Source organism: Macaca fascicularis, chromosome 6 (genome assembly GCF_037993035.2).
Source record: "Macaca fascicularis isolate 582-1 chromosome 6, T2T-MFA8v1.1".
Classification (NCBI taxonomy): domain Eukaryota; kingdom Metazoa; phylum Chordata; class Mammalia; order Primates; family Cercopithecidae; genus Macaca; species Macaca fascicularis.
The window spans coordinates 61,714,040-61,733,481 of record NC_088380.1 but is presented as its reverse complement, the minus strand read 5'-3'; the positions used below and the strand labels follow the sequence as shown (position 1 = coordinate 61,733,481).

At 43.1% G+C, this 19,442-nt stretch overlaps 1 pseudogene; it reads left to right on the top strand.

Moving 5' to 3' along the window:
• The first annotated feature begins 17,028 nt into the window (after positions 1-17,028).
• LOC102117059 (26S proteasome regulatory subunit 4 pseudogene) lies at positions 17,029-18,379 on the top strand (annotated as a pseudogene).
• Positions 18,380-19,442: the final 1,063 nt, after the last annotated feature.

Sequence of the window (19,442 nt, the reverse complement as noted above, 5' to 3'; positions counted from 1 at the left end):
ACATATACACTATGGAATACTATGCAGCCATAAAAAAGGATGAGTTCATGTCCTTTGTAGGGACATGGATGAAACTGGAAACCATCATTCTGAGCAAACTATCGCAAGGACAGAAAACCAAACACTGCATATTCTCACTCACAGGTGGGAATTGAACAATGAGAACACTTGGACACAGGGCAGAGAACAACACACACCAGGACCTATCATGGGGTGGGGAGGCGGGGGAGGGATAGCATTAGGAGATATACCTAATGTAAATGATGAGTTAATGGGTGCAGCACACCAACATGGCACATGTATACATATGTAGCAAACCTGCACGTTGTGCACATGTACCCTAGAACTTAAAGTATAATAAAAGAAATTTTAAAAAGAACTAAAAAAGAAACAGTCAGACGAATCCAACTGAGGATCGTTTTGCGCAGTAACTGGCCCGGATGCTTTAAAAATGTTGATTTCATAAAAGATAAAAACAGCTGGGGAGTATTGTAGATTAAAGAAATCTAAAGAGACTTGATAAACACAATATTTGATTCTACATTTGCACCTAGATTTTTTTAAAAAACTATAAAGGACATTTTTGAAAAGCTATGAAAGACAACTGGGAACATTTGAATATAGAATGAATAATAGCTAATATCCTTAATTAAATATAATCCTTAAATTTTCTCAGCGCCATATTTACAATTATTTATAATATGACTTTGTATTTGAATGCCCTTGTTCATAGGGGAAACGCACTCGAATGGGTAAGCATAAAATACCACAATGTCTGCAACAAACTTGAAAGCTCTCAAATGGCTCAGCAAAATAATGATGATGATGATGACAATAATAAGCTCACCCCCAACACACACATGTAGAGAGAGGAACTATTAAGAAAATGTGTAAAATGTGAAGGTAAGTGGGAGTTCATTGCATTTGCCTAACAGCTTTTCCAAAAATGTTTGACATGTTTCCAAATAAAATAGGGTAAGAGAGAAAAGGGAATTGTTATAGACTAAAAATACCTAACAAACATATCAAACAAATGTAATATGTGGGCCATATGTGAATCCTAATTGGAATCAACCAACTATTTAAAAAGGATATTTTTGAGGCAATCTGAGAAAACTGAACATGCATTAGGTATTAGATAAATATTAAGAATTAACAAGTTGTTAATTCTGGTGAGTGTGATAATGGTACATTGTGGTTATGGGAAGAAGGCTTTATCTGTTAAAGATGCATACTGAATACTGAAGTATTGGCAAGTAAAATAATATGTCATCTGGGATTTGCTCTAACATGATTCAGAAAAGAAATGTTTTGAAATGAGAGAAATGAAACAAGAATGACAGAATGTTCACTGTTGAAGCTGGGTAATGGATATATCGGAGTTCTTTACACTATTAACATCTCCACTTTGTGTCTGAAAATTCTTCATAATAAAAAATTATTTTTAAAAAAACTAAAACTACATGCACTCTGCTAGAGAATAAAAGAATTCTTTCTGAAAGTTAGGGATAAATCGTTTATATAGGTTTGTAAATTGCAGCCTTTATATCTTACCCTTAGGAGCTTAAGCTTTGGCATGCATGCACGTACACATACATATGCACAAACCTACACTTTTCATAAAAGTACTCTGAACCACTGTTGGCCAAGTCCCACTCCCAGAGGTGATGCTGTGATGAGTAGTTACTTCCCATATGCCAGCTTATTTAGCAGGTCAATAACCTTCCAACTTCAATATCTTAAAATTCATTTTATGTTAGAATTGCTCTCTCCCTCACCTCATCTTTTCCATCTCACCCAGCATCAATAACAAAATATGTAAATATCACTGCCCAAAGGGCCACATCAAAGATTTTTTTTGCTCCTCATTAGCTAAGGAAGAATTGCAGCATGGGGAGTGAGTTATGGACAAGTTCTCAGTGAGTCTGTGGTTGGGCTAGGACTAGGACCTTGGACCTTAGACCTCTGCTCTAACCATTAGTCAATATGTCCTCTCTTGAACATCCAGAATAAAGGCAGCTCTAGTCTCTATAGTAACCAATCTTCTTAAAATAGGAATTATGTGGGGAACAAAACATTTAAAACCAATTGGATCCATTCATGCCTAAACAATGTCAATTTAAGGGCTGTTACCCAAGTTGTTGGTTTTTTGAATGGTCTCCCACCATGTGCTCAACTAAAGGAAGTGGAGTGGCTGTACCAAATGTTCCATTCCATACAGAATCTTGCATGCTTTTATACCCTTTCCCTTCTTCAAACATTTCTTTATGTCCCCGAGTCATAGCCCTTAAAATAAACTTTTGGTAAAGGCAGTTCTATGGCCACAAGACTCAGACAAAAGTGGACGTCTGAGAAACCCTTACAAGAAAAGAAAGCTTCCCAAGATGAAATGGGACTGAGTCCAAATCCCACACAGAAACCTGGCAACTTCATGCATTATTTTCAGTTTATAAGGTAGACCTTTGGACAACTCTCCTACCCAGTTAGCTTCCTCGTGGGTCTTTGGGGAGGAAGTAGAATAGCTCTTGAAACCAAAGCTAACAAGGCTCACAACTGGAAACTGAAATTATCCATTCTCTGGTGGTGAGTATCTGCCTCATAGGGCTTTGTAAGGCTCTGACGGGGATGCGCTTAAAATTGACACAAGTTCACAATAACTAATATTATTTCATTGTCATTATTATTATTACTCTATATGTTAGCCATAACTCTTGGGTTCCACAAAAGAAAATATTCATCCACTCTGCCTCTATCATTTGTATCCCTTACTTTTGGAAATGCTTTTCATTTTCAAAATATTGCTGGGGCTGGGCGCTGGGGCTTATGCCCATAATCCTAATGCTTTGGGAGGATGATAAGAATCTCTTGAGGCCAGGAGTTTGAGACCAACCTGGGAAACATAGCAAGAACCTGTTTCTACAAAAAAAAAAAAAAATAGCTGGGCACGGTGGTATATCCCTGCAGTCCCAGCTACTTGGGAGACTGAGGCAGGAGGATCACTTGAAGCCAGGGGTTTGAGGCTGCAGTGAGTTATGATTGCACCACTGTACTCCAGCCTGGGTGACAGAGCGAAACCCCATCTCTTAAAAAAAGAAAATGCTGGATAAAGGGTGCACTATCCCTTGGATCTTTCATGTAGCTCGACATTTTTATTTTTTTAAATTTTTCCAAATGTGAAAAAGACAAGTCGTGACATTTATTTATCTTTTGATCTCTCTCTTTTTTTCATCTTTTTTTTCTATTCGAGTAACATTTATCCCATAGGAACTTGTAGTCTGGCTGCTCACTTGGACACAAGTGCCTTCCAGGAGTTCACGGTGAAGTGTAACAGACACGTACACAGTTGAATTACAACCCAGCTAGGCTTGCCAGATTTAGCAAATAAAAATTAGAATGCTCAGCTCAATTTGAAGTTTAGATAAATAACAAATAATTGTTCATATATGTTCTAAATATTGCATGAGATGTATGTGTAATACAAATCATTCATTATTTATCTGAAACTCAAAATTAATTGGGCATCCTCCATTGTACCTGACAACCCTAATTTACATGACATAATAGCTACTATCAATGAATATAAACAGAAAAGGCTGTGGGAACACAAAGACCTGAACGAACAACGACCTGTCCCCTTCTCAGGGGAAGAAAAATAAAGAAGGCCTTCAAATAAGGAGCAACGTTGCCACGTAATGAAACCAGGAACTGCACCTGCCAGTGATCTGAATAAACCAGATCAGAATATTCGGGAAATTGTGAAACGCTTATGCAGGCTGGAGCATAGGGTGCCATATGGTAGGTGCCTTGAGATCAGCTAAGGAGGTTGGATACTATTCAGTAGCCCCTGGGTACCCTGAAAAAAATTTATGCAGGGGAGTGACAGGGTCAGACTTGTTTTTAGGGTAAGAACCCTGGAGTAGGGAATGAGCTATAAGAAGAGAGGAAGGTTAAGATGAGCAGTTACTGTAATTCAAGGAGAGTACCTGATAAGGGCTGAAACTAAGCCAGTGGCTCTGGAGATAAGAGGAGAAGCCAAATTTGAGAGATGATGACTGTTAGACATGTCGGAACTGTTGATGGGCAAGGCATCTGGCAGTGACAAGCATGACTGAGATGTCTAGCTTGGGAGATTGGGAAAACAGTGACGCTGTGAACCGTATGCTGTAGTGTGTATATAAATTAACTCTTAGCAGCAGTTAGCAAATGTTCAAAGTATCCTAATCAGGAATCTACCCTTCAAGAGCAGTTAATTAGCTGTTAGGAATCCCAATCAGGAATCAATAACCTTCAAAGGTGGTTACTTAGCACTTCAAATAGTTTGTCAAAATCTAACCCAGAGGGTTTGTTACTTGGCATAAGGGATAGGTAGGAGGAGCACAGCTCTACCACCCTGGCCTGCAGAATCTGGCACGCCCAGCAGTTTATTACCATCTTCAGGTCTCGCTTCCCGATGGTCTTGCATTTTTTTAAAAATTATACTCTAAGTTCTAGGGTACATGTGCACAACGTGCAGGTTTGTTACATATGTATACATGTGCCATGTTGGTGTGCTGCACCCATTCACTCATCATTTACATTAGGTATATCTCCTAATGCTATCTCTCCCACCTCCCCCCACCTCACGACAGGCCCCGGTGTGTGATGTTCCCCTCCCTGTGTCCACGTGTTCTCATTGTTCAATTCCCATTTATGAGTGAGAATACGCGGTGCTTGGTTTTCTGTCCTTGCAATTGTTTGCTCAGAATGATGGTTTCCAGCTTCATCTATGTCCCTACAAAGGACATGAACTCCTTTTTTATGGCTGCATAGTATTCCATGGTATATATATGCCACATTTTCTTAATCCAGTCTATCATTGATGGACATTCGGGTTGGTTCCAAGTCTTTGCTATTGTGAATAGTGCCGCAATAAACATACGTGTGCATGGGTCTTTATAGCAGCATGATTTATAATCCTTCGGGTATATACCCAGTAATGGGATGGCTGGGTCATATGGTATTTCTAGTTCTAGATCCTTGAGGAATCTCCACACTGTCTTCCACAATGGTTGAACTAGTTTACACTCCCACCAACAGTGTAAAAGTGTTCCTATTTCTCCACATCCTCTCCAGCACCTGTTGTTTCCTGACTTTTTAATGATCACCATTCTAACTGGTGTGAGATGGTATCTCATTGTGGTTTTGATTTGCATTTCTCTGATGATGAGCATTTTTCATGTGTCTGTTGGCTGCATAAATGTCTTCTTTTGAGAAGTGTCTGTTCATATCTTTTTCCCACTTTTTAATGGAGTTGTTTGATTTTTTCTTGTAAATTTGTTTAAGTTCTTTGTAGATTCTGGATATGAGTGCTCTGTCAGATGGGTAGATTGCAGAAATTTTCTCCCATTCTGTAGGTTGCCTGTTCACTCTGATGGTAGTAAAAGATGGTCCTGCATTTTTAACTGCATGAAGATCTGATCATTTTCCTAGGCTGGCCCATTTTGCCTTCAAAATAGTTTTGCATTTGTTTTCATGTTTATGAATAAATATTAATTGATGTGTCTGCCAAAATTCAATCCAAGCTTACTTTCATTTTAACATGCCATACTTTCTAGTAGTGAGGTTGGGAATAAAGGGGCATGTGGTCCCCCCCACACACCTTTCTCTTGCCTCTGGATGCTACTATATTATTAGCAGGTATCAAACAAACATGAAATGTTTGCTGCATTGTCAGCAGTGGAATGTATCTGAGTCACAAGGCACCAAAGTCTGTTACCAGCAGTGAATCCGTACAGGTCTGCAGCAACCTGAGTTCTTGCTTCCTTAGAAAAATAATTCACCTGAGGGGCATAAGGCAGAAGGAGAGACAGAGGCAAGTATCAGAGCAGGAATGAAAGTTTATTAAAAAGCTTTAGAGTAGGAAAGAAAGCAAGAAAAGTACACTTGGAAGAGGGTCAAGCGGGCGACCTGAGAGATCAAGCGCATGGTTTGACCTTTCGATTTGGGGTTTTATATGTCGCCATGCTTCCAGGGTCTTACGTTCCTTCTCCCCGACTCTTCCTTGGGGTGGGCCATCTTCATGTGCAGTGGCCTGCTAGTGATTGGGAGGGGAGCATGCGCAGTGTGTTTACTGGAGTTACATGCGTGCTCACTTGAGGCTTTCTTCCCTGGCCAGTAGAATGTTCCGGGAAGGTCATATACCAGTTAAATTCCACCATTTTGCCTCTCAATCCATATGCTTGAGCCCACTCACCCAACTCCTGAGATCTTATGAAGAACCTGCTAAGCACCAGTTTCAGGGGGTTTTTGGTGTTTGTTTGTTTTGTTTTTGAGACGGAGTTTCACTCTTGTCACCCAGGCTGGAGTGCAATGGCACTTTCTCAGCTCACTGCAACCTCCGCCTCCCAGGTTCAAGTGATTCTCCTGCCTCAGCCTCCCAAGTAGCTGGGATTATAACCACGTGCCACCACACCCAGCTAATTTTTGTATTTTTAGTAGAGACAGGGTTTCACCATGTTGGCCAGGCTGGTCTCGAACTCCTGACCTCAAGTGATCCACCTGCCTCGGCCTCCCAAAGTGCTGGGATTACAAGCATGAGCCACCACGCCTGGCCCGGATTTTTTAATCTATTGGGAGACTGCGTTTCCCTGGTGCTGGCTGCGACCAATTATTATTTTAGAGAGGCAGTTTAACAACCTCCAATCATCACCTGATGGTCGCCTGACATTCCTAGTGGGAGGTAGGGGGCCCTCTCCTGCCCTCCTCATATCTGATTAGCTACCTACTGTAATAGGATGACCAAACCGTTCAAAACAGAAGCCACTGGAAATTGACTCTAGGTAGAAATAAGGAGTTCCCTTTAAAAGTCATGGCACTCGTCTGGGTGCAGTGGTGTGTCACACCTGTAATCCCAGCACTTTGGGAGGACAAGGTGGGAGGATTGCTTGAGGCCAAGAGTTCAAGACCAGCCTGGGCAACATAGTAAGACTCCATCTCTACAAAAAAAAAAAAAGAAGAAGAAGAAAAATAGCCAGGCATGGTGGCACACACCTGTAGTCCTAGTTACTCAGAAGGCTGAGGCAGGAGGATTGTTTGAGCCCAGAGGTTGGAGGCTGCAGTGGAGTTGTGATTATGGCACTGCGCTATAGCCTGGGTGACAGAGAAAGACTCTAACTCAAAAACTGGAACTCATACCCCTGCCCAACAGACACATCCAGAACATACTGTTTACTTCATGCCTCCTGAGAGATTCCCCTTCCCCAGCCCTCAGTGAGCCACATTGAACTGACCATGTTCAGCTGAAGAAACATGATCGCACATGATGACTTTCTCAAAAGTCTGGAAAGACTTAAAAAATAAAGTAAAATAAACCCAAGCATCCCATCGCAAATGTTGGCTCCAAATAGAAGATTTTATTGTAAACCTTCCAGACATTTAGACTCCACTGTTATTTTTGAAAAGACATTCCAATAACAGATGCCCCTTCAATTGGGGCATGGTTTGATAGAAAGCAGCAGGCACAATTTAAAAAAAAAAAAAAAAAAAAGCACTCTTGGGATGTCAAAATAAATTAGCTGTGATGCTGAAATTATTTCCTGTTAGGTTTAATGAAGTTAACAAGATAAGTAAATTTGAAAAACAGCGTTAGCAACCAGGGGCTAATCTCCTCCCAAACATGGAGCACTTTCAGACATTGATAAAAATGTGTGTGGAATTTCTTTCATTTATTTTTATATATCACAATGCTTTCATTCCATGTCTATTTTTCAAAATCTTTGAGATTTCTTTTGAGCTGAACTTACTTGTAATTCTCTTTTGAAATATAGTTAGAAATCTGTGACTCAAGCATTTTGCTATTTTTCATGTTCTGTTTCTACATTGTTGTAGTACCTCCAACAAACAGATAAATGACAATTAAAGAAAAGGTTGAAGTTGTTATTTACATGGCATTTGGAGATTATATGGACTTTTCATTTAACCAAGTTTTCTTGGTCCCAATTAGCATAAATTATTAAGACTTGACAGCAAGTTAGAGACATGACCCCTACCCAGAGGAACTTAGGATATAAAAATAACCCCCTCCAAAGATGGTTTTCTTACTGTTTCCAATCATTACTCCCTAGCTTATGCATAAACTGCCTTTAAAAATGTAGATAGGGCTGGGCACGGTGGCTCACACCTGTATTCCCAGCACTTTGGGAGACCAAGGCAGGCAGATAACCTGAGGTCAGGAGTTCGAGACCAGCCTGGCCAACATGGCGAAACCCCATCTCTACTAAAAATACAAAAATTAGCTGGGCGTGGTGGCACATGTCTGTAGTCCCAGCTACTTAGGAGGCAGATGCAGGAGAACTGCTTGAACCCGGGAGGTGGCGGTTGCAACGAGCCGAGATCACACCACTGCATTCCAGCCTGGGCGACAGAGTGAGACTCCATCTCAAAAAAAAAAAAAAAAAAAATGTGGGTAGGCACACAGATCTTGAGGTCATCAGACACGTTTCTAGTCCCAACTGTTTCCCTGTTATTCACTTATCTCTTCAGTCATTAGTTTCACCACCTGAAAAATGAGTGGGTAGTATCCTTGATAATAAATATTATTCATTAAATATTTAATAAGTGCTAGGCCCTTTACTAAGGACTTCACATATATCATCTAATTGATGCTAACAATAACCTTTTAAGGTATTGTCTCTATTTTACAAGTGTGAAACTGAGGCACAGAGAAGTTAAGTAACTTTCCAAAGGCCACTCAGTAAGCAAGTGACTAAGCCGGCATCCAAATACAGATTGATTCAAGTCCACAGGCCACACCTGCCTGTAGCCACAATGCCTCCTGCTGTGAGATACCACCTCTGGGATCCCTTTCAGATGAACTTCTCCAAGGTGCTATGATTCTTTTAGAGTACTGTTATTTGCAAAAAAGAGAAAATACCTTGAGTGATAGGAGAACAATGGTTCCATGGCTAGAAATATAAAACAGAGAGGGATACCAGGGGAAAAATGCATTCTGGTTTGCACCTAGTGAATTTCCTAGTGCCTGCAGAGATGTCCAGCAGACACTTGGAAACTTCAACTAGAACAAGGGACAAAAGTCAGAGCTGAAGATAAAGAACTAAATTCCTTGCAAGAAGGTAATGACTGAAATTAAGCAACTAAAAGAGAATGCCAAGGGAGAAGCCCTGGAAAGAGGAAGGGTCCATCCTTGGGATCAACTGCCCGAGGATGCAGGAGCCAGAGAAGGACGTATAGGGGCTGAGTAGGAGAATCTCAAGGATGACGCTTCTGAAGCAAAGTTAAGAAGAATCTGCAGAGGGGATGGCCCACAATGCCAAGTGGCACTCTCTCTGAAGTCAAGGAGATCAAGACCAGGTAAGAAGCCACTGGGATGGACCATTTGGAGTCACTAGCAGTTCTCATTGGGCAGGTATGTTGTTTTGGGGATGAAAGCCTGAACGCAATGGGTTAAGAAGTGGGACTGGGAAGAACTGATCTGGAGGCAGAAGGTGTCTGTAAACTGGGTCCCAGAGTGTTAAACCTGCCCAGGATCACAAGGTTAGTTAGTGACAGAGGCAGGACCATTATTTGGATATGCTAATCTTTTTTCCTTCATACCACACTCCTTGTAGAGATACAAAATTTTCTTTCAGGTTTCTTTCAAACAATAGATCCATTTGGCTTTGTGTGATATATAGAGGAAAGGATGACTGTCCTACGTATGTCTGACTTGGTGAAATTAATATTACCCTTGGACATATGATGCTTAATAATCTCACTGAAACAACCTCAACAGATTGTTTCACTGTCACCTGCCTCAGGCCTGAAAAACCACAGTAAGGAGCTTATTCAGTGCAAGATCTAATCAATGCAAAAATCAATCAAGATTAAACCAATGAAAAATCAATACAAGACTAGCTGGATGATTGGATCCATGCAATCCCTGGATCTCCTGAATACCAAGAACTCTCTACTGACCTTCAGCTGCCCACCCACAGGAATGGTGACACTCGGAACTTGATCATCACCTGAAGCTTCCCCTCATGAACCCCTGACCCCCCATCTCATCTCCTCATCCCTTCATATCTGCTCTTTTACCTCACAGATACCACAAGCCCCTGATCCTCTGTCTTCTCCTAATCATCAGCCTGCTCCAGGCTGAACTTCATTGTTGATCACAAGTCCTCTTCTCTCACAGACTCTTCAGCTCCCTCGCACCACAGTCCTACTACTGCCCCTGCCCAGCAAAACAGACAGGCTGGCCAGCAGCACCATAACCAGCCTTGTCTGCTCTCTTCACCCTGGCTGCTAAGGCCAACACAGCATCCTGGAACTCTAGCATCCATCTGCCCACTAGTCCTTTGATTCATCCAGCGTGAACTTCCTCACCTTGCCAAGCCTCAGCTCAGTCTTCACGTGACCTCTGTCTCCTTCTCTTGCATCACACCTTGTGTGTGATCCTTTCTCTTGATCAGAAAGGAACCCTTCACCTTCCTGCCCCCTTCACTGTAAGTACATTTACATTCACACTCATCCTTTTTTCCTTTTCCCTAGCAGCTGCAGCTCAGATCTTCCTCTTCTTGTTCAGAGTTAACCATTGCCCTGAGCCACATTCATTTCTTTCCAGGTGCTACACGCCCAGCCTCTTCGTCTCTCTGGGATACTTGCCCCCAAAGTTTATAGTTATGGGAGCACTTTTCCAGGCCTGAAACACCCACCGTTTGACCAGGTGCTCCTCTAGCTTCTAGCAAACCCCCTTCCCTCCTTCTCACCCAAACCTTCAAAAATGTAGCCTACACTCTTTCTTCTTCCTCATTGCCCATTCCTCAGTTGCTACAGCCTGGCTTCTGCCCTCCTTCCTCAGCTGAAACCAGTCTCCCAGGCTCCCATATGCTAGCTAACGGGCACTTCCCCTCCTTCCCTCACCAACCCCTCTGCGTTGTCTATGTTGTTAATGACTCTCTCATACTCAAAACTCCCCTGGCTTCTGTGACCCTACACTTTCACGATTCTCCTCCTCTTTCATTCATTCATTCATTCATTCAAAAAAAATCACTTATTGGCACTTACTACGTGCCAGGGATTACAGGGATCTAGGGGTGAGGAAAGCAGACACAACGCCCGTCCTTGTAGAGCACACTGTCTAGTGAGAGAGTCAACAGTAAACAGGCCAGGAAACAGGCAGCCAATTCTTGTCATTCAGCCTAGTTATGGTCTAGTCTATAAAGCCTCTGCAGACAATGAATTAATGAACACTGAATCACTGCTCCTGGGAAGAGTACGCTTCCTTCCAGCATCTGGTCACAATATTTCATAAACCAAACATACATGATCTTCTTTTATATATGTTTATTTTACAGACACCTTATTTAATGTATATTTATGAGTAATTAATTATATGCAATATTTTTAATAAGAAAACACTAGCTGAGAAGAGTTTAACATTTTCCTGATCCTGAGTAACAAGATTTCTCCCAGGTCAGAGTCTCTCTGTTCATTATAATCATTTCCTGAGCTGCTTTCTCATCTTGCCCTAGCATCCAGGACCAGTGGCCTTAGATTGATGCTTTTATTAATTTGCTGGATTTATTCTCTCTCTCTCTCTCTCTCTTTCACTTTCTCTCTCACTCTCTCTCTCTCTCTCACACACACACACGCACGCACACAGGCATGCACACATACATGCCCCAAAGCACAAAATACACACACATTTAGCATTTTTCAACTCAAGTCATCGGAGCTTGTGTCTCATCTCATTATCATCCTCCAAATCATCTTGACACATTTATTTCTGCTTCTCCAACTTTAATTTCTAGGATGCTGATATGGTTTAGCTGTGTCCCCACCCAAATCTCAACTTGAATTGTATCTCCCAGAATTCCCACATGTTGTGGGAGAGACACAGGGGGAAGTAATTGAATCATGGGGGCTGGTCTTTCCCATGCTATTCTCGTGATAGTGAATAAGTCTCATGAGAGCTGATGGGTTTATCAGGGCCTTCTGCTTTGCCCCTCTCTCATTTTTCTCTTGCCGCCACAATGTAAGAAGTGCCTTCCTCCTCCCGCCATGATCCTGAAGCCTGTCCAGCCATGTGGAACTGTAAGTCCAATTAAACTTCTTTTTGTTTCCAGTTTCTGGTATGTCTATTAGCAGCATGAAAAGGGATTAATACAGATGCTGTGTTTAAAATTCAACTTGACACATCATATTTTCCTGAGAATCAAGATGGAATTGCATTAGCCAGAGGTGAATGTGAAGATTACTGTGGATTCAGCAAGGGGCAGAAATATAGAAATGAGAGTGACTCCAGAGTCAGACAGACTGGGAAAAGACTATGACTGCCATTCACTAACTGAGGCCTCAGCTAAGGCACTTACCTTCTCTGAGCCTCAATTTGCTCATCCACAAAGCAGAAGTAAAGTATCTCAAAAGAATGCTGTGAAGATTAGATGTATATTGCATGCAGGTTCCCTGGCACACAGTTAGGGCTCAATTAATGCCACTTTCTCCCCCTTCTGACTTATTCAGTTCTCAGGATGATCTCTGTGCCACTTGCCTGGAGCAATTTTTTGGGCCCACTGGAGTAGGAGCTGGTATTAAGAGCACCTTTCGGTACTGCAGAGAAGGAAATTCTCATGGCTTAAACATGGAGTGAGAGAGCTCGAAGAGGAGGCAGGAATCTTGGGAAAAGAAGAAAGGGGTGGTGAGACAAGAGGCAGTTTCTAGCATCATGGGGAGGGGAAGAGGAGATCATAACAAGGTACTGTGTGTGATGGGGAAGAAAGAACTGGGAGGAAAAGAAGGGAGCAGGCGGAGTGAGGCAACCAACCAAAGCAGGGAAAGCAAATGACTGTCACCACATGGGCCACCGTCTCTCCACGGTGGGAGAAGCCAAGCACCTCCTCAAACTCAGCTCACAGGAAGGTGACACTGCAGGAGAAGGCTCTGGGAGGTCCTCATCAGGGTGCAGGGCCCCCAGCCAAGAAGAAGGAGCCGCTATGAAGTCTACTCCCATGGCTAGGTTGCTGAACCCCGAGTGTGGAGACATATGGGGCAAAAGAGAGCATCAAACGAAATAGGGAACCCAACTATCAGGCCTAGCTGTCATGTGGGTCTAAACTCCAACTGCTTTTAATATAAGGACCCATATTTAAGTAAAAAATGGACATACTTCCTTCATGAGAGTACTTACACTTACAGCCACATGGCACACAAAAACTGCTTAGTGCAAATGGAGATATTTGAGGGCTCCTTTCAATTATGTCACCACTCCACAGGGATCCACAGCCGTGGGATCCAGAGCAACTCCATGAGAGAGAATGAAAACCCCATGATTTATCAAAGGGCTCTCTTTTCCAGGTTTACAGAGGGAGAATTGGGGTCCTTGTGTCGATTCTTCCAAGGGAAAGGACCACCTCCTCCTCTCTCCCTCTGCACTCCAGAGCAGCAGAGTCTGACCCTTAGAATTACATTCTTGCCGCACTTGGATTTCTTCCCGTTTATTCCCCACCCCCATTCCCCCCTTTGCCAAATTCCTCTTCCTGATGAGTCAGGGATTAAAAATGCTTGGCATCCTTGCTGAATAAATAGTATTTGTCCACAGTGACACTGGTCAGTGGCAAACTGCCTTTGTTCTGTGATGAGGAGCATGAGCACACAACTTGTAAGTTGTCTATCCAGGACTCTGGTCCTATATGAGCATCAAACTCATGCCCTTGGCCTTTTTTATGTCCTGTTGCAACTAGCTAGGCTGGCTTGCACAGAGGGAAGGAGTGAAGATAGAGGGAGAAAGGGAGAGAAGGAGGTGGGGGGAGACAAACATGTGCTGGTTTTATACAAATCTTCTCCCATTTAATCAAACCTGTGATGTAGACAGAATCAGTCCCATTTTACAGATCCAGAGAAATTCAGTCAGTTGCCAGCTTTGCAAGGGTTAGAAAAACTAGAATGTGAACTCTCCTATTCTGAGTGGGAGCCTGTCATTGTTTGAGCCACATCAAGCCACTGATGGAAGTGAGCAGGCAGTTGACTGAAATTGATTGCCTTTCTGCCAGCCTCTAGGCCTTAGGAAATGGCCTGCCTCAGATAGAATGGAAATTGCAGTGGGCATCAGACAGCACTTTCCTCTTCCCCCTTGGCCTCTGGCGTCAGGCTGCCCCAGAGGGAGATCTGTTGTGTTTCCAGCAGCTCTGGAAGAGACGTTTCTCCTGGAGTGGTGGACACAGCAGTGTTCTGTTATTCCCCTGCAAGTCCCACTGGGGTGTGGCAGCCATGGCAGGAATTGCTTACTTCCCTTAGCAGGCCCTGACCATCACAGGTGCTCGCATTAGCTCAGGAAACTCTGCCATATGAGCTTCTTATGTCTCCTGCCTTTCACAGCTTCAGGCACCTCTTCAAATGCTTTTTAATTCAGCTGGCGTGGTGGTTCACAACTGTAATCCCAGCACTTTGGGAGGCTGAGGTGGGCAGATCACTTGAGCCCAGGAGTTTGAGACCAGCCTGGGCAACATGGTGAAACTCTGTCTCTACAAAAAAATACAAAAATTAGCTGGGCGTGGTGGTGTATGCCTGTGGTCCAAGACACTCAGGAGGCTGAGGTGGGAGGATCACCTGAACCCAGGAGGTCGAGGCTGCAGTGAGCCATGATGGTGCCACTACACTCCAGTCTGAGCAACAGAGTGAGACCCCATTTCAAAAATAAATAAAATAAATACACAAATTCAGACTCTCACAAGCCATTCATTCCCAAAGATTCCATTTGTGCTTAAGTCTGGTACTTTACAGACAGGATGAACAAGGCTCAGAGAAGCAAAGAGACTTCTGAAGGTCACATGGCAAGTGAACGACAGAACTAGGGCCAGAATCAAGGTCCCTGACTATTCTTCAGTCACTCAGCAGACATTCATTGAGTGCCTAGAATCTGCTAGGCACCACTCCGGGTGCCGGGTGTCCATTGCTGTCTTAGAAGCAAGCTGCGCTGCTCCGCTGGGGCTTCCCTGCTCCCCTCTCCTGGATGCTTTTCATTCCCAGCCCCAGAGTCTAACCCCGAGACCTCCAGGGCCACTCACCACAGCATTCCTGAAGACTTAGAAGAAGTGCTTTTGTGTGCAGCCCTTTCCTCCAAGACCCTGGAATGCACGTTCGCAGGACTTGCTGATTTATGGCCATGTTGCCTTTCAAAGAATTCCCTGGCCTGCGTTAAGTCAACAGATTTGAGAAAAGGCTTGTTAAAAGTTCTGTCACAGGAGCCAGTTGTTCCTTGTGTTCGCAGGATGCTTTCGTTAACCCTGGGCCCTGCTCAGGCCAGTAACAGCACACCCTGGGCCTACAACTGCTCAGGATCTGTGTGTAAGATATGGAAACTCTGTCATATAAATGTATTTAGTGCCATATCCAACCCTGCCCCTCCCGTGAATAGCCCTAAGCCTCTATTCTGTCATTTATCATTCTTTGTTTTAACTGCCTTAATCATTTTTGTGATCATATTAGCCTATTTTCTATTTTTATCCTCTTGTCATTCTGCCCGTCAACTGAGAGCAGTGCCACATGGTGTTTGGACATGCTGACCTTTCTGAAAACAATTCATTCATTCATTGATTCATTCATTCATCCACTCATCCATTCAACAATCCTGGCCCTGTCCTGGGAACTGAGGATGCAGCAATAGAGAAATAAAGATGGCTGCTGCCTGCCAGGTGCACTGCCCAGATCCTTGTTCAGGGCCACTCTGCTCATTCCCCAGTTGCCAGAATTGTTACTGGCTGATGACCCACACTGAGTCCTCCCTATGAATTGTCCTTGGCCAAAGGGAGCCGTGTCCCCTTCCTGGGGACACTCTGCATCCAATGACTGGCTGATTTGGGGCCCACCTCCTTTGTCTCAATTCAGGACATCCCTGAAGCACTTCCCCAGCTTCAGGGCTCTCCTGGGAATCAGTGGAGACCTCTGTTGCAACTGAATCACAATCCAAGTCCACTCTCTGCCCAGTCTTGCCTCCTTCACACCCTATGGCTGCTGTGCCTGAGAGCACCCCCTGCCATAACCCTCCTGGAACACAAATCTCCAGCTCAGAGTTTTGTTCCCAGGGAGATCATCCTATGACACCTGCTATCATGCAGTTTGTATTCTAGGAGTGACAGAAAATTAACAAACACAGTTATGTGAAAACTGACATTGCTGTGGGAAGAAATAGAGGGGGGTCAGGGGATCAGGGATACAGAATGGGAAGAAGATTAATTCTTCATACTCAACAGAATGATTGGAATAGGCATCTCTGAGAATGTGACGTTTGAGCAAAGACTTGAAATTAGCAAGTTGAATGTCCAAAAGCTTCTGAATCCAGAATTGAGCCTGGATCAGTCAGGATTTCCCAGAGAAACAGAACCAATAGGATGTGAATGTGTATATGTGTTTGTGTACATATATGTGAATATATACATGCATATACACTAGGATCTGTTTCAAGGAATTGGCTAATGGCATTGTGGAGCCCAGCAAGTCTGAAGTCTGCAGGGAAGGCCAGCAGCTGGAATAGGTAGGAATTGATGCTTTAGTCTCAGGGCAGAATTTCTTCTTCTCTGGGAAACCTCAATTTTTGCTCTTAAGGTCTTCCACGGATGAGGTGAGGCCCAATCACATTATGAAAGATAATCAGATTTACTTATAGTCTACTATTTGTGAATGTTCATCGCATCCCCAAACACCGTCACAGCAGCACCTAGGTTAGTATTTGATTAGGCACTGGGTACTATAGCCTAACCACGCTGACACAGGAACCTGACAATCACAGCTACTCTGTCTCACACATATGCATCCCAACACCTTTCCCTGCTTTACTTTTCTCCTTAACACCCATCAAGAGTTGACATTCTGTGTATTTTACCCTCCCCAGTGTCTTACACCAAGCCCCTTCATTCATTTATGTAGTACCTGTTTATTATCTTGAAAACATATAAGTTGGTAGACTTCCAGTGTGAGTATCCCTAAGAGAAAATACACATAAAAAAATAAAGACTTAGAAATAATAGTTGGGGTGGAGGAACTTCTGGCAGTGGCAGCTCAAGTGGCCAAGACAAGATGGGTCAAAGTCAGGGTGGTGGTCATGGTCCTGGATGTGGCAAGAAGGATGACAAGGACAAGAAAAATAAGTACTAACCTCCTGTACCAACTAGAGTGGGGGAAAAAGAAGAAAAAAACAAAAGGACAAGATGCTGCCAGTAAACTGCCACTGGTGACACTTCATACTCAGTGTTGGTTAAAATTACTGAAGTTAGAGAGAATTAGACTATCTTCTCATGGAGGAAGAATTCATTAGAAATCAGGAACAAACAAAACCATTAGAAGAAAAGCAAGAAGAGGAAAGATCAAAAGTGGATGATCTGAGGGGGACCCCGATGTCAGTAGGAACCTTGGAAGAGATAATCGATGACAATCATGCCATCGTATCTACATCTGTGGGCTCAGAACACTATGTCAGCATTCTTTCATTTGTAGACAAGGATCTGCTGGAACCTGGCTACTCGACTCCGCTCAGATACAAGGTACATGTCGTGATAGGGCTGCTGATGGATGACATGGATCCCCTGGTCACAATGATGAAGGTGGAGAAGCCCCCCAGGAGACCTATGCCAATACTGGGGTGTTGGACAACCAAATTCAGGAAATTAAGGAATCTATGGAGCTTCCTCTCATTCATCCTGAATATTATGAAGAGATGGGTATAAAGCCTCTTAAAGGGGTCATTGTCTGTGGTCCACCTGGCACAGGTAAAACCTTGTTAGCCAAAGCAGTAGCAAACCAAACCTCAGCCTCTTTCTTGAGAGTGGTTGGCTCTGAACTTATTCGGAGGTGATGGGCCCAAACTCGTACGGGAAATGTTTCAAGCTGCTGAAGAATATGCACCATCCATCATTTTGGGGACCATCCAATGTCCCAGTTGAGGCCAGTGGGACAAAAAGATGTGACTCCAATTCTGGTGGTGAGAGAGAAATTTAGCAAACAATGTTGGAACTGGAACTGTTGAACCAGTTGGGTAGATTTGAGTCTAGGGAAGATGTGAAAGTTATCATGGCCACAAAACAAATAGAAACTTTGGATCCAGGACTTATCAGACCAGGTCGCATTGACAAGAAGATCGAGTTCCACCTGCCTGATGAAAAGACTAAGAAGCACATCTTTCAGATTCACACAAGCAGGATGACACTGGCCGATGACATAACCCTGGACGACTTGATCATGGCTAAAGATGACCTCTCTGGTGCTGACATCAAGGCAATCTGTACAGAAGTTGGTCTGATGGCCATAAGGGAACATAGAATGAAAATAACAAATGGAGACTTCAAAAAATCTAAAGAAAATTGTTCTTTATAAGAAACAGGAAGGCATCCCTGAGGAATTCTATCTCTAGTGAACCACCGCTGCCATCAGAAAATGTTTGGGAGCTTTCTCAATCCCTGAAAGGGATGAGGTTGGGGGAGTTGTCCAGAGGAATCCCTGTTCCCATTGATTTTTATTAGCAAAACATCCTGTGTGTATTTCGGAGTACGATGTGTAAGTGCCCAGTGGGTAGCCTTTGTCTGTTGGTCACTGTGCAACACTCTGCTTCCAAATATAGCATGCTGTTTCACCAAAAAAAAAAAAAAAAAAAAGGGTTGATGCTAAACAAGAGGTGGTGTCAGGTGGGTAACATGAAAGTGCTGGTTAATATCCCGAGTTAATGGGTTCAGAGATTTCAAAGGAGGATGAAACTTTGACTTGAGAAGGATTTTTTTACCTTTCTGAGGTTTCATCTGAGAGAGCAATCCACTTGGGCACAAAATGAATTTATAAGAGCAGCAAACAGAACCAAACCTGAAAGCATCACCGGTCTCTGTGCTGGGTCTATTTGAGCACCTTGATGCCAATTCTCTAAGCCTGAGTGGGAGGCAGGCTTACCTAGAGTTTCTTTACTTTTTAAGTATGTGCAATCTGATGACCCCTTCTCTCTCATCAGGTTCAGCTTTGTCTGACCAGTACTTAAGGCAAATGTTGGCCTCACAAACTTTTCCAAACACCAAGCATTTAATAAGAGTATCAACTCTGGCTCATGCAAAAGTGGGTGACTTATAGAAATAATGGGGACAGAAACAGAGGTGGTGTTGTCAGCTAATCATCCCTTTTCCTGGAAAATTTAAATATTTTCCATAAAATTATTATACAGTTATTCACTTTAAAGCTATTCTCAAATGTCCATAGAGGCTCAGTCATGAACGAATATTCATTGAGGCTTCACACTGTCTGGGCATGTCAGGAAACATCCATGTAATAAATAGACATGAGCACATATCTACGAAAACTTGGCTAGTTACTCAAGGCAATGTGTGTCCAAGCATAACCTGGAAATTTGTCCCATGAGGATTCAGAAGCAGGAGAGAAAATGTCACTATTAACTGAAATGCATAGAAAAGGCTTCATGATGGAAGGAGAATAGA